Source organism: Solanum stenotomum, chromosome 1, assembly GCF_019186545.1.
Source record: "Solanum stenotomum isolate F172 chromosome 1, ASM1918654v1, whole genome shotgun sequence".
In the NCBI taxonomy this organism is placed as follows: Eukaryota; Viridiplantae; Streptophyta; class Magnoliopsida; order Solanales; family Solanaceae; genus Solanum; species Solanum stenotomum.
This window is the reverse complement of record NC_064282.1, coordinates 99,743,787-99,759,074: the sequence shown is the minus strand read 5'-3', so window position 1 is coordinate 99,759,074 and position 15,288 is coordinate 99,743,787. Positions and strand designations below refer to the sequence as shown.

The following is a 15,288-nucleotide window of genomic DNA, read 5'->3' as shown; positions in this document are numbered from 1 at the left end:
ATATTTTGGGTTATGGGCTAAAGTGGGTTAGTCCTAATAAGACTTTTCTTTATCCACATAGGAAGGGAAAAAAAAATCCTAAACCCAACACATCCATCCTCGAAAACCATGCTGGATATTGAGTTGACCGCATTATGTATATTATAGACAATCCAATAACAAGTCCACAACCATAACCCATGAGAACCGCTTGCCAACTTATAATTTCTGAATCTCCTTCTTCTTCTTGATCTAGCCCAAATGGAGCTCTTGCTTGTGGTACCCCTTCATCTCCGCCACAATCTTTTGAGAGTGGCAATCCACGTTACTCATCATTCCCTCGGTATGAACTATTCTCAAACGTATCAAATTGTTTTCCTTTAGGGATGCATCCAACCAGATGATTGTGAGAGAGATTTAAGACTTTAAGTGATGTTAGGGATACAAATTGTTGTGGAATTTCTCCGCTGATTTTGTTGGATGAGAGATCCAATGATTCAAGTACGGATAATTGGTGCAGTGATGCTGGTATATGACCTTCCAAGCGATTATGAGATAAGTTCAACGTACGAAGCCCAATGAGATCTCCAAAAATGCTTGGGATATGACCTTCAAATCTATTCCTTGAGAGATTGATAATAATCTCTGTAGTCAAAACTCAAGGAAGTTCAAGCTCCTGTCCCTTTGTGGTCACAATCAAGGAACTTGTGTAATATGTACCTGCTACATACTCTCAGGTTCCACTGTTCTCACCAATTATTTTCATGGCTTGAAAATTCTCAAAAAGGCTCACTGGTAAATCTCCACTAAATCTATTGGATGAGAGATCTATGACTAGAATTTGATCAAACAAGTTGTCAGTCCAAGAATCTTTTACAGGGCCATAGAACTTATTTGATCTCAAGTTTAAAATCTTCAAAAAAACTAGGGCTCCTAACCATTTAGGAAATGTGTCACTCAACTCATTGTTACCTAAATCAACAACTTCCAAATACGTGCAATTGATCAAAGATTGCGGAACTTTTCCCTCTAGGTTATTCCCGTCAAATTTAATGACTCTAAGTTGGTTATTAATACTAAAAGTAGTATTAATTGTCCTGCTAAGACTATTGTTGCTTAAATCTAAAACTGGAAGTTCACTCATTTCACCCAAACATAGTGGGATTGTTCCCTCCAAATTATTGCTGCCCAAATCTAGCACTTGTAGTGTTTTCAGATTGCAGATGGTTGAAACGATCTGTCCACTGAGATTATTGTGCGAGAGAAGAAGAAAATACAGATCACGCTGGTTTAGGAGTGACTTTGGAATAGGACCTTGCAGCTGATTTTGTTTTAGAATAACGGAAAACAATGTTTTGGACTTGAACTCCTGAATGTTTCCACTGAAATGGTTACTACTTATGTCTAAATCAGTTAGTGAAGGGAGGGAGAATATCCATGATGGTATAGTCCCATTCAAATGGTTTGATGACAAGTAGAGATGTTGTAGGTTTTGCATACCACTTACGTTAGAAGGAATTGGACCTGTTAGGGAATTGAACGAACAATCTAAGAATTCAAATTGCATCCATCTGTTAAAGGATAAGAACTCAAGTTGGCCATCCATGTTGTTATTTTCAAGTGACAGCCACTTGAGCTTTCCAAATCTAAAGAGATCGGACGTTGGTCCTTCAAGATGATTATAAGCAAGGTCTAAATCCTCTATGTTGGTGAGATTCCATAGAGGTTTAGGAATAGACCCTGAGAGATTACAAGAAAACAACTCTAATTTACGCAGTGAAGTTAGATGACCAAATGATTCAGGTATCCTTATTCATGAGACTACTCCTGATGATGATGATGATGACGATGAGAATACCGATGATAACACAGACAATAAGAATTCCAATGATGACACAGATCCCGATGATGATGACACAAATACCAATGATGATGACATAGACAATGAGGATTCCGATGATGGTGCAAACGATGATGAGTATGCCAATGATGAAGACACCAATGATGACACAGATCCTGATGATGATAACACGGATTCTAATGATGATGACATAGACAATGACAATCCTGATGATGATGTTGTTACAAACAATGACAATGATGATGGTGATGATGAGAATACGCCTCTGCCTGCACTTTACTTGTGCAAGCCAGGTTATGATCAAGAATTTCATAAACAAGATTTGAAATCAATTATTGGAGTTGACCTTTTTTTGGNGATGATGATGATGATGAGAATACGCCTCCGCCTGCACTTTACTTGTGCAAGCCAGGTTATGATCAAGAATTTCATAAACAAGATTTGAAATCAATTATTGGAGTTGACCTTTTTTTGGGATGGACAGTATTCAAGGGAGATTTTTATGTATTAACATGGCAGACACCACACATTCTACTCCGTTTGGATGTAGATGATTCATCAGGAACAATATCAGCTACACCAATGACTAACCAACCTCCATATGATCACTTCACAGAACTCTTAGACATGCCATACTCTAGGAGTTACCTCTTTCAATCATCATCTCATGACGACGAGAAAGAGGTTGAACTGTTATATGTTCACATACTGTTATATGGAAGGACCCATGTTGATGTATACAAAATTACAGTATTTCGGTTTGATTTTGTAAAAGCAGTGTGGGAGGAGGTGAAAAGTATTGGTGAAACAGCAATTTTCTTAGATAATTCTTATGGTGGAACAACATGTTGTACAAGAGGCACTCATATTAAAAAAGAATCCATCTACTTCACTGAGGGCCGTTATCTCTATAGTTTCAATTTGGAAACATAGAGCATATCAGTATCCCTTCCTTGGCCAGAGATTTTGGTGAAGAATCCGCGCTCCTACTGGTTAACGCTCATGGCCACGTTAGATGAAAGTCTCACGCACAATTTCGAATGAGACATTTAGGAGGAAACTGTGCAAGTTTTTCCCAAAGCTGACTAAATCACACCATTTTAATAATTTTGTGCAATTGATGTCTGTCTATTTTCACAATTCGTCTTATTAATTTGTTTGGATTTGCACTTCTTGTGATTTTAAGGTCTTACTTTCTGTCCCAAGTTGATAATTAGTGTCCTTTTATTTAAGTAGTGTCGACTTTTTTAAGCAAAAGAGGGTGTATGCCATGTCTTAATTTATTTCCCATGATAATAATTAATTCAAGTTCTTCGAAGTATGAAAGCCATTTTTAATTTTTCGAAGTAAATTCAGATGTCAATGTGTTTTACTCTTCTTGAAATTGTACAGAAGAAGTTGAAGTTGAGTCCGAATCTCCTTTGAGTTAAAAATATGCCAAGTTATTAAAAATAGCAAAAACTATACAATATGTGCTAATATGTTTAACCATGCATAATTGATTATAAACTGATACATATGTGAAGTAGTATTTGAAATTCGACAATAGCCAGATAAAAATAAATTTACTAGGGACATTTAAGTGTTGCTTGTTGGGTATGTAGCAAGAGTTAATGGGAAATGGAGGGAAGATGAAAGAGGAACTTGAAAAAGTTGGGAATTTGTAAAGTTGGGAATTTGGAAAGTTGAGAACTTGAAAAGTCCTCTTATGCTTTATTGAAAAGACATTTGTCCCTCATCGGTGGTGGAAAGAAAAATAGGAGAGTTTAAATATAGAAACACTCCTATTAATTGTTAAAAGGGTTGGAAAGAGGGACCCCCTTCGCGCCGCCGTCGTCGTCACTCGCTCGGCTCGGCTTTGGCTTTGGAAAAATGATCGAGAGATTATTTTTGGACAAAGTTTGTTTTAATTATTTTAGTTAATTAATTATTTAATTAATTAAATTAAATTAAATGGCCAACGTTTTAATTAGTTAATTAACCGATTCAATTAATTAGTTAATTGGCCCGACCCGACTTGGATCCACGCGCGACCCGTTTTATTTAAATCTTTCCCATTTTATTTGAATTTCCCGCCGTTGGAAGTGACTGTTCTGAAAGGGTTGCAACTTTCAAAAACAGCCATGCTTGTTTGAAAGGTTGCAAACTTTCATGAATGGTCGTGTGGATTCTGAAAGGATTGCAACCTTTCGGAACCAGTTCCTCTTGCCTATAAATACATTGATTCCTCAGACTTATTCCTTACGAATTTTTCTGATTTCTTCTTCTTCTTCTGCACAAAATTTCTTCGTGTATTTTACTGTTGTTGAGTGGTTCGCTGACACCAGAGTTTTGGGTATCAATACACTCGTGATTGAGATCATTCTATCCTGGGAGGACATATTCCAAATCAAACCTCGGATACTAGAGGGGAATAATTTCCTTAAGGGGACACTGTGCATTCAGTGGGCTTGATCTTTTTTCTGATTCTGTTTGTCCAGATTGTGGTACGTTTTTTACAGATTTTAGTTTTGTCAATTATTTCTGTTCATCTATTCTTACTGATTTATTAAACTTTGGTTACTTCGTGTTTCTGCAAAGTTTATTGAAATCAGTAATTCTGGTTTTTTATACACATATTGATAACATTGCTTTGGAGTAATCAATTCCAGGAAGGTCACCTAGTCATTTTCAGACAATTTTAGACTATTTAAAATTACACATTCACATTCAATGTGTCACACAATATGTAAAGACTATTTAATCTTTCTCAAGTCAATGCACTGTAAGTCAAATCACATTCTCAAGTCAATTCAAGAAAGATTCAAATGAAANATTTTCACAATTCGTCTTATTAATTGGTTTGGATTTGCACTTCTTGTGATTTTAAGGTCTTACTTTCTGTCCCAAGTTGATAATTAGTGTCCTTTTATTTAAGTAGTGTCGACTTTTTTAAGCAAAAGAAGGTGTATGCCATGTCTTAATTTATTTCCCATGATCAAGTTCTTCGAAGTATGAAAGCCATTTTTAAATTTTCGAAGTAAATTCAGATGTCAATGTGTTTTGCTCTTCTTGAAATTGTACAGAAGAAGTTGAAGTTGAGTCCGAATCTCCTTTGAGTTAAAAATATGCCAAGTTATTAAAAATAGCAAAAACTATACAATATGTGCTAATATGTTTAACTATGCATAGTTGATTATAAAATGATACGTATGTGAAGTAGTATTTGGAATTTGACAATAGCCAGATAAAAATAAATTTACTAGGCACATTTAAGTGTTGCTTTGGAGTAATCAATTCCAGGAAGGTCACATAGTCATTTTCAGTCAATTTTAGACTATTTAAAATTACACATTCACATTCGATGTGTCACACAATATGTAAAGACTATTTAATCTTTCTCAAGTCATTGCACTGTAAGTCAAATCACATTCTCAAGTCAATTCAAGAAAGATTCAAATGAAAGTCCCAATACTTGTAATATATAACACATGTATTTGTTCTGATACACATGAAATTATGCTGAGCTTATTTGTCAACTTTGGGAATTAATTTGTATCCAGGGAATACTGAAAGTGAACAAGATAGTAAATTCTGTTAATTACTTTTCCATATTCATATTTCCACAATTTTGGAACTGGAGGAAGTGATGAAGCGGAGTGTTGTTTTGGTGATAAATCTGCAGGTATGAGCTGCATATGAAAACCATAACGGAATACCTCATGTTATGTTGGTTGGGTATATGAACAATGTCTCGCATTAGAAGTTAATAAGAAAAAGAAGATGTGTATAAAGTGAAGTGATACTCTTAATGATTGGAGGCATTTGGAAGAAAATTGTGCACGTTTTTCCCAAAGACAACGATATCACACTATTTTAAGAGTTTCTTCATTAAGAATTTTGTGCAATTGATGTCGGTTTATTTTAACACTGTCTTGTAAATTGGTTTGGATCTGCAGTTCTGGTGACCGCCCCTATTTTGGGGTGGTCTTTAATTATTATCCCTCAATCGATGGACTTTAATTTTTACCCCTGCTTATCATTTAATGGAAGTTTGTGGGTCAAAGTACCCTTAACTATGACCTAGTTTCGTAAGAGAACTTTTTCCTTTGTCCGGCATAAGTTGTGTAGTATCTAATTCGCAAAGCAAAAGTTTAGATAACATAGATAATAAGTTATGCCTTGCGTATTCTGTTTCAAAAGGAGCTCAATTCAAACGTAAAGAAAATATTATGTTGGAAAATTAGAAACTAGTACTTCAACATGTTGCATAAGCAAGAAGCTTATTATTATCTGAAAAGAAGAAGAAATCATCATCAATTTGATTCGAGCTCTGCTATTAGTGTCCTAAATATTATCCTTATAGTACGAGGCTTTGCATGTATTTTTAACCATTTGCTGTAACACAGGTATTTGATGCGATGGAGCAGGTTTGCACATGGAATGCTATGATTTCTTCCAGCTTGTGCGTGTGCCAAGCTTGTTGAATTCGGGTTCTAATTGTTTGAAGCAATGTCACATGAATTCGGACTTGATCTACTACACAATGAAACATTATGGTTGTGTGGTTGATCCACTACAGGAAGCTTACAACTTCATAAAGAAGATGCCTTTTTTTTGAAGCTGATGTTACCGTCTTGGGTGCTTGTATACTTGGTGGAGCTATTGAGTTGGGAAAAAGCAATGTTAGAACCTGAAATACACAAGGTTCCAGCCCACAGTTTTATTTAGTAGAGTTGATAACTGCAGCCAACTCTGTAACTACACAACTCTGCTTTGTGCATCGAGATTCTTTTGATAATTGAGAAATCCCCAAGGGCTGTTGGCACACATTTCAGCTGTGATGATCCTGAGCCTGCATCATGATGAAGTCATGACTCATCAAATTAAGCGGTTCTGCTGATTTTCTTCTTAAATGTGATATCGAGGAATACTTTTTCTATTTCAAAGTACGCGAGAATTTGGAATTGTTTTAGTATTTTTAATGTGCTTTCTATTGTTATTCCAGTTTTCTAGCAAATCGACTCATGTATTCTACTGTAATTCCAGTTTCACTTTTGACATCTTTGCATTCTATGAAATTCTACGGTTTTTCCTCGCAATTGAAACATATAAAATGTAACAAACACTTTATGAAATATCACAAACTATGAAATTAAAAGCTTTTATTCTCATCCTAGCAATGTAGTGGACTTGAATCCTGCAAATTTCAAAAATGAAGAAGTAAAGTTAAAAGCTTTAAGGATGAAAAAGGTAGAAAATTGATGGACATAAATTAAATTGAATACCTGGAGGTTACATACTAATGTCGTTTCTTGTGCTTTTTCATTCTCGTAAGAATTTTGTGTTCCAATTCTACATCCATCCTCGAAAACCATGCTGGATATTGGGTTGACAACATTATGTATATTATGGACAGTCCAATAACAAGTCCACAACCGTAACCCATGAGAACCGCCTGCCAACTTATCATTGATGAATCTCCTCCTTCTTCATCTAGCTCAACTGGATTCGTCGTTTGTGCTACCCCATCATCACCACCACAATCCTTTGAGAGTGGAAATCCACGTAACCCATCATTTCCTTTGTATAAACTGTTCTCAAACGTATCTAATTGTTTTCCTTTGGGGATGCATCCAACAAGATGATTGTGAGAGAGATTAAGACTTCAAGTGATTTGAGGGATGCAAGTTGTTGTGGAATTTCTCCACTGATTTTGTTGGATGAGAGATCCAATGATTCAAGTATAGATAATTGGTGCAGTGATGCTGGTATGTGACCTTCCAAGCGATTGTGAGATAAGTTCAACGTGCGAAGCCCAATGAGATCTCCAATAATGCTTGGGATATGACCTTCAAATCTATTCCTTGAGAGATCGATAATCATGTCTGTAGTCAAAACTCGAGGAAGTTCAAGCTCCAGTCCCTTTGTTGTCACTATCAAGGAATTTGTGTAATAATAAGNTTCCACTGTTCTCACCATTTATTTTCATAGCTTCAAAATTCTCAAAAAGGCTCATCGGTAAATCTCCACTAAATCCGTTGGATGAGAGATCAATGATTCGAATTTGAGCAAACTTGTAAGTCGATGAATCTTTTATAGGGCCAAAGAACTTATTTGATCTCAGACTTAGAATCTTCAGATATGGTAGGGCTCTCAACCATTTAGGAAATGTTTCATTCAACTCATTGTTACCTAAATCAAGAACTTCCAAATATTTGCAATTGATCAAAGATTGCGGAACTGTACCCTCTAGCTTATTCTACTCAAATTTAATGACTCTAAGTTGGTTTCCTATACTAAAAGTAGTATTAATTGTCCCGCTAAGACTATTGTTGCTTAAATCCAAAACCCAAAGTCGACTCATCTCACCCAAACATAGTGGGATTGTTCCCTCCAAATTATTGCTGCCCAAATCTAGCACAGTCAGTATTGTCAGATTGCAGATGGTTGAAGAAATCTCTCCCCTGAGATTATTGTGCGAAAGGACAAGATAATATAGATCATGCTGGTTTAGGAGTGACTTTGGAATAGGACCTTGCAGCTGATTTTGTTTTAGAACAACTCGATACAATGATTCAGAATAGAACTCCTGAATGTTTCCACTGAAATGGTTATCACTCAAGTCTAACTGCCCTAGTAAAGGGAGGGAGAATATCCAGGAAGGTATAGTCCCATTCAAGTGGTTTGATGACAAGTAGAGTGAATATAGGTTTTGCATACCACTTACATTAGAAGGAATGGGACCTGTTACGGAATTGACTGAACAATCTAGCCATTCAAGTTGCGTCCAGATTCTGTTAAAGGATAAGAACTCAAGTTTGCCATTAAAGTTGTTATTTCCAAGTGATAACGACCTGAGCTTTCCAAATCTAAAGAAATCAGAAAGTGGTCCTTCAAGATGGTTATCACCAAGGTCCAAATCCTCTATGTTGGTGAGATTCCATAGAGGTTTAGGAATAGAGCCTGAGAGATTACAAGAAGCTATTGCCAATGTACGCAGTGAAGTTAGATGACCAAATGACTCAGGTATCCTACCAGTAACATTCACACTATAGAGAACTAACTCCATGAGTGATGCACTGCTATTCCATTTGGTTGTGGGAAACTTAACATTGAGCTGGGGGTTGTCTATTAAATAAAGAGATTCCAAGTTGGAAAGGTGGAGAACTCCTTCAGGTAATACCCCGTATATCTGTGTGCCTGAAAGTCCTAGATTTGTTATATAAGAAGAGAATTTCAGAGGAATGGTGGAAGAGATATTCACAGAGATAAGGTAGAGCTCTCTTAATCGAGTCAAGTTTTTAAGGAGCAGTTCAAAATTGTGAGGTCCAAATCTTAATTGACTACTCTGGATACTAAGAAATTGTAATTTAGAAAGGTGAGAGATTTCTTCTGGGATTAGGCCTGTAAAACTTGAATACGACAAATCAAGATGCGTCAAACTAGAAAACTCACCAAATTTAGGTGAAATGAGTGATCCAGAGAAATTATTACCAGACAAATCAAGCCTTTTGAGATTGGAGAGTTGAAATAGGCTACTGTTGGAGTGAAACTTGCCATGAAGTTGGCTGCAACTGAGGTTGAGCTCAATCACTTGTCCTGTCATCTCGTCACAATAAACTCCATCCCAAGAGCAACAATCTGTGCTCTTGTTCCAGGAAAGAGTTTTCGGATATGACTGAATCGGTTGGCCTGTTGCGTTGAAACAATGATCAAAAGCATCATGGCTTATTGTAAACATGTGCTTGAATTGTAGAAGAGCAAGAGCTTGATGTTTGGGGCACAAATGAGGTAAGGATGAGGAGAAAGAAAGTTGGGAGAGGAAGGGAAATAGCATAAAAAATACAAGGTTTACGTAGCCCATTGTTGCACTNTATTATATATAAAATGAGTTCGGGGGTAATAGGACCTTAGTTTAGTTAAGCCGTGTCTCTGAAATTTCGGTCATAGTCTAGGGGGTGGTTGTGCCTTCTCCCTTTTTAGCGTGTTCTATTTTATTGGCAAATATATGAACATCAATATGAATATCAACCACAACTGAAATTGATATAAACACACAACTGAGTAATAGCACAAGAAGTAATGATGAGGTAAACTTAAAAAACAATAGAGGTGTCTCTGTTGACTTTACCTACATCGGAGACAATCGTGGAGTCATTTCATTGATTCCTCTGTTTTATAAAGCAGTGTGATGGGATGAGTACGTCTTTAGAGGTTAAAGTTAAACTTGTGCCTTATGTTGTAGATGGACAATCATTTGAACCACAAGCAAGTGCACCAAGTTGAATGAGACTTTCTACATAATTATAAACGCCTCGGTAGGATGAGAACTCACAATGAGATGAGACTATTAGTCTTAACTGTTTGTTAGTCATATTGTATAAGACTCAAATTGCAGCAACGGAATCGAGATGAGTAAGTATTTACCCTATTTAACACTAAATGCTAGGATCCTATAGCCTTGATTTCGAGATGCAAGAAACAAAATACAAGAACTGCAAAATTTCTCAATTGGAAAGAGACTTAATATCTACATAACTAGTCTTTCTACATAACTATAAATATTTCCAACACAACTCTCTTTAGGAATCCCCTTGATTTTTAGTTTTCTCCAACTCTGTCACGAGACATCGTACTACAAACATAAAGTACCCGACTTTAAGTTCACGGTGAATAAAATCACTCCATCACAGGACGTGCATGATGATGTGACTTTGGGTTGTATGTCCTTCCACATTGAAGGGCAGTGAATTTTGTCCCACCAGGACGGAGCTGCAGCTGTCATGGTTGGCTTTGCAGGCGTTAACATCCCTACAGTAGCAAGTATTGAACTACAAAATGGGAAACTCAGTCCACAGAACAGGATCTTTTGTTCTTTTCCATGTGAGTATGTTATGACATCCACAATGTTAGGTCGGTATAGGTGTGTGCAGATAACAATTAAAATTGTATACTTGAAATGTGTAAAAGACTTGACATCGATCATCTCTTATTACATCTTATATTTTTTTTTACAGCTGAAATCATTAAAAGTGATCCAATTATGAAATTAGTTAACAGAGCAGTTGAAAATAGGGATGTCATTTTCTCCGGTGATAACCTTATCTCCGATTTAAACATCGGGAGCGAATCCATCTGCTGAAGGTGTTGATGATGAAACCGTCAAGGTTGTTGATATTGTTGAAACTTCAGGAGCAACCTTCTTTTGACAAGAAGCAGTTTGTTGGGAGGATCCACAATATTAACATGAGGCCACTCTAGTTAATTTTGGATCCGCCTCTGGTTAGATACATAAATTATGTAGTATCTAATTTGCAAGGCAAACATTTAGATAACATAAGTTCTGTAGGAATAAACTATGCCTTTGTAATACATAACTTGTGCCTTGCGTATTTTGTTTCAAAAGGAGCTAGAGTTTGTTCAGATAAACATGTTGCATAAGAAAGAAGCTTATTATCTGTAAAGATGAAGAAATAATCATCAATTTGATCTGAGCTTTGCTATTGAGAATGACTTATTTATTTTCCTTTAGGCAAGAATCTTTATCTTACTCTTTTACCTGGTTCTAAAAGAGCCTATCTGTCTCAGAAATTCAGTTCGTTACAAAGAAAATTATTAGTTCAATGTATGAAGGAAAATTCTGATATCAACTTTTTTGCTCTTCTTGAAGTAAATAATACCTAACTGATTAATTACATAAAATAAGTATCTAATGTCGCAACAGAAGAAAACTAATGTCTTTATTTGCTATGAGGTTAGCAAGCAGGTTTACACATGGAACTTGGAAATGCTATGATTTCTTCCCTATCATTAACGATGTATGTCAACATGGGAGTAAAAGGGATTGCAACGAAATGAGCTTTGTTGATTTCGGGTTCCCTTTTGATCCCTTTGCATTCTATGAAATTCTATGGTTATTCCTCGCAACTGAATATGCTCAATATGTTGAGTCACAACACAAGAAAGCTGGAACATATAAAATGTAACAGACACTTGACGAAACAAAACAAAAATACTTTATGAAACATCACATACTATGAAAATAAGAGCTTTTATTCGCATCCCAGCAATGCAATGGACTTGAATCCTACTAATTCAAAAATGAAAAATTAAAGTTAAAAAGCATTAAGGATGAAGGAGGTAGAAAATTTATGGATATATAAAATGTTATCTTCTGAAGGATAGAGATTAAGTTGAATACCTTGAGGTTACACACTATACTAATTTCTTTTCTTGTGCCTTTTAATTCTCTTAAGAATTTTGTGTTCCAATTCTACATCCATCCTCGAAAACCATGCTGGATATTGAGTTGACAACATTATGTATATTATGGACAGTCCAATAACAAGTCCACAACCGTAACCCATTAGAACCGCCTGCCAATTTATAATTGTTGAATCTCCATCTTCTTCTTCTTGATCTAGCCCATATGTAGTTGTTGCTTGTGGTACCCCTTCATCACCGCCACAATCTTTTGAGAGTGGCAGTCCACGTAACCCATCATTTCCTTGGTATGAACTATTCTCAAACGTATCAAATTGTTTTCCTTTGGGGATGCATCCAACAAGATGATTGTGAGAGAGATTTAAGACTACAAGAAATGTGAGGGATGCAAGTTGTTGTGGAATTTCTCCGCTGATTTTGTTTGATGAGAGATCCAATGATTCAAGTACAGATAATTGGTGCAGCGATGCTGGTATGTGACCTTCCAAATGATTATGAGATAAGTTCAACGTACGAAGCCCAACGAGATCTCCAATAATGCTTGGGATATGATGTTCAAATCTGTTGTTAGAGAGATTTATGATTATGTTGTAGTCAAAACTTGAGGAAATTCAAGCTCCAGTCCTTTTGTTGTCACTATAAAGGAATTTGAATAAAAATCAGAAAAATAATTTGCTACATACTCACGGGTTCCATTTTTCTCACCAATTATTTTCATGGCTTCAAAATTCTCGAAAATGCTCACTAGTAAATCTCCACTAAATCCATTGGATGAGAGATCTTGACTCGAATTTGAGCAGAAAAGTCCTAGAATCTTTTATAGGGCCATAGAACTTATTTGTTCTTAACTTTAATATCTGCAACTCAGGTAGTTAGGAACTGTGTCATTCAATTCATTGTTACCTAAATCAAGAACTTTCAAATATATGCAATTGATAAAAGACTGCGGGACTTTCCCCTCTAGCTTATTCCCGTCAAATTTAATGACTCCAAGATGGTTTCCGATACTAAAAGTTATATCTATTATCCCGCTTAGACTATTGTTGCTTAAATCCAAAATCAGAAGTCCACTCATCTCACCCAAACATAGTGGGATTGTTCCCTCCAAATTATTGTTGCCCAAATCTAGCACTAACAGTGCTCGATTGCAGATGGTTGATGCGATTTGTCCATTGAGATTATTTTGTGAAAGGAGAAGATTAGTGTAGGATTTGCTGGTCTAGGAATGACTTTGGAATAGGACCTTCCAGCTGATTTTGTTTGAGAGAAACAACAAGGAATGATTGGTACTTGAACTCCTGAATTTTTCCACTTAAACGGTTATCACTCAAGTCTAACAAATATAGTGATGGGAGGGAGAATATCCAAGAAGGTATAGTCCCATTCAAGTGGTTTGATGACAAGTTGAGATGTTGTAGGTTTTGCATACCACTTAAATTTGAAGGAATTGAACAAGTTGCGTCCATCTGTTAAAGGATAAGAACTCAAATTGGCCATCAAAGTTGAGCTTTCCAAATCTAAAGAAATTGGAAAATGGTCCTTCAAGATGGTTATCAACAAGGTCCAAGTCCTCTATGTTGGTGAGATTCCATAGAGGTTTAGGAATAGACCCCGAGAGATTACAAGAAACTATTATCAATGTACGCAGTGAAGTTAGATGACCAAATGATTCAGGTATCCTACCAGTAGCATTCACACCACTGAGATATAACTTCATAAGTGATGCACTGCTATTCCATTTGGTTGTGGGAAACCTAACAGTGAGCTGGGGATTGTCTGATAAATCAAGAGATTCCAAGTTGGAAAGGTGGAAACCTTCGGGCAATATCCCGTATGTATATCTGCGTGTCTGGAAGTTCTAGATTTGTTAAATAAGAAGAGAAATTCAGAGGAATGGTGGAAGAGATGTTCACAGAGCTAAGGTGGAGCTCTCTTAATCGGGTCAAGTTCTTAAGGAGTAGTTCAAAATGGTGAGGTTCGAATCTAAGCTCATATGGATCACTCTCGATACTAAGAACGTGCAATTTAGAAAGACGAGATATTTCTGCTGGGATTACACCTGTAAAACTTGAATACGACAAATCAAGATCCGTCAAACTAGAAAGCTCACCAAATATAGGTGAAATGAGCAATCCAGAAAAATCATTTTCAGACAAATCAAGCCTTTTGAGATTTGAGAGTTTAAAGAGGCTGCTGAACTCGCCTCGAAGTTGGCTGCGACTGAGATCAAGCTGAATCACTTGTCCTATCATCTCATCACACTTAACTCCATCCCATGAACAACAATCTGTTTTCCAATGAGAAAGGGCTTGATCACTGGGGCATAAATGAGGTAAAGATGAGGAGAAAACAAGNGATAAAGGTACATCTCTCCTTACCTTTTCTATCAACTTGTTTTAAACAACTGTTATTGCTCGAACACAAGCTGACATACTCAATCTACATAACATAACTAATTTTTCTATGTTAGTATACATTCAATCTCAACAAACCCTAACAGACTAAAACATTGATTGCGAGTCATATAAGTTGCATCGCCCCCATTTATACCATAAATCATATCCATTGATTTGATATATATGGTACATATCAAGTTATTGGAGTCACTAGGGATAATACCAAACTCATATTTAATCCATTTCTATATTTATCAGCTTTTTGCATGAACTTTCAACCCATTGATTAATATATATTTTTAACTCATAAATTGACTATAAAAGCTAGTGTCACCATCATAATTGAAGATAGAATTGAGAATTTCTATTATTGAAAGAATCGTGAAAATCTCCTCTTTGACTCTTTGATTTCTTGAGTGGTTTCCAGAAAATATCGATATATCCTAAGGGTTCAATGTTAGGTAAGCATTAGTGCATTACACAATTAAAATCTACCCAAAACATCTTTTAATGCATACCTTAGAAGTTACTTTATGTTCATTGTTGATCACCTTTTTTAATGCTCTCATCTAACTCCTAAAATTCGTCTATGTTTTCTTTCCACAATATGAAGTTGAAATCATAGACATGGGATCATGGTATTGCACTCGAAATGCGGGATCCATCACACGTCCCCTTTTCCTTTGCCTGAAAAGACTCACACGATGTGAAGCCATTGGTAGAGGAAGTTAGTTTTCCCAAGAAACCTTCTCCTCACAAGTATCACAATGGAAAGAGTTTCCTATAACTATGCTTGGCTTACTAAAGCACATTCTCTCAATGAGCTTGTTGGGTCTAATAAGAATA

At 36.1% G+C, this 15,288-nt stretch overlaps 2 protein-coding genes and 1 pseudogene across 2 annotated transcripts in view; all 3 read right to left on the bottom strand.

Moving 5' to 3' along the window:
- The window catches only part of LOC125870942 (receptor-like protein Cf-9 homolog), a 244,979-nt gene that overhangs the window by 150,018 nt on the left and 79,673 nt on the right, over positions 1-15,288 (bottom strand). The window lies entirely within an intron of this gene.
- Positions 1-15,288, bottom strand: part of LOC125870857 (receptor-like protein Cf-9 homolog) — a 190,207-nt gene that overhangs the window by 168,602 nt on the left and 6,317 nt on the right. The gene's annotated exons all lie outside the window — the stretch shown is intronic.
- Positions 6,837-9,686, bottom strand: LOC125870894 (receptor-like protein Cf-9; annotated as a pseudogene).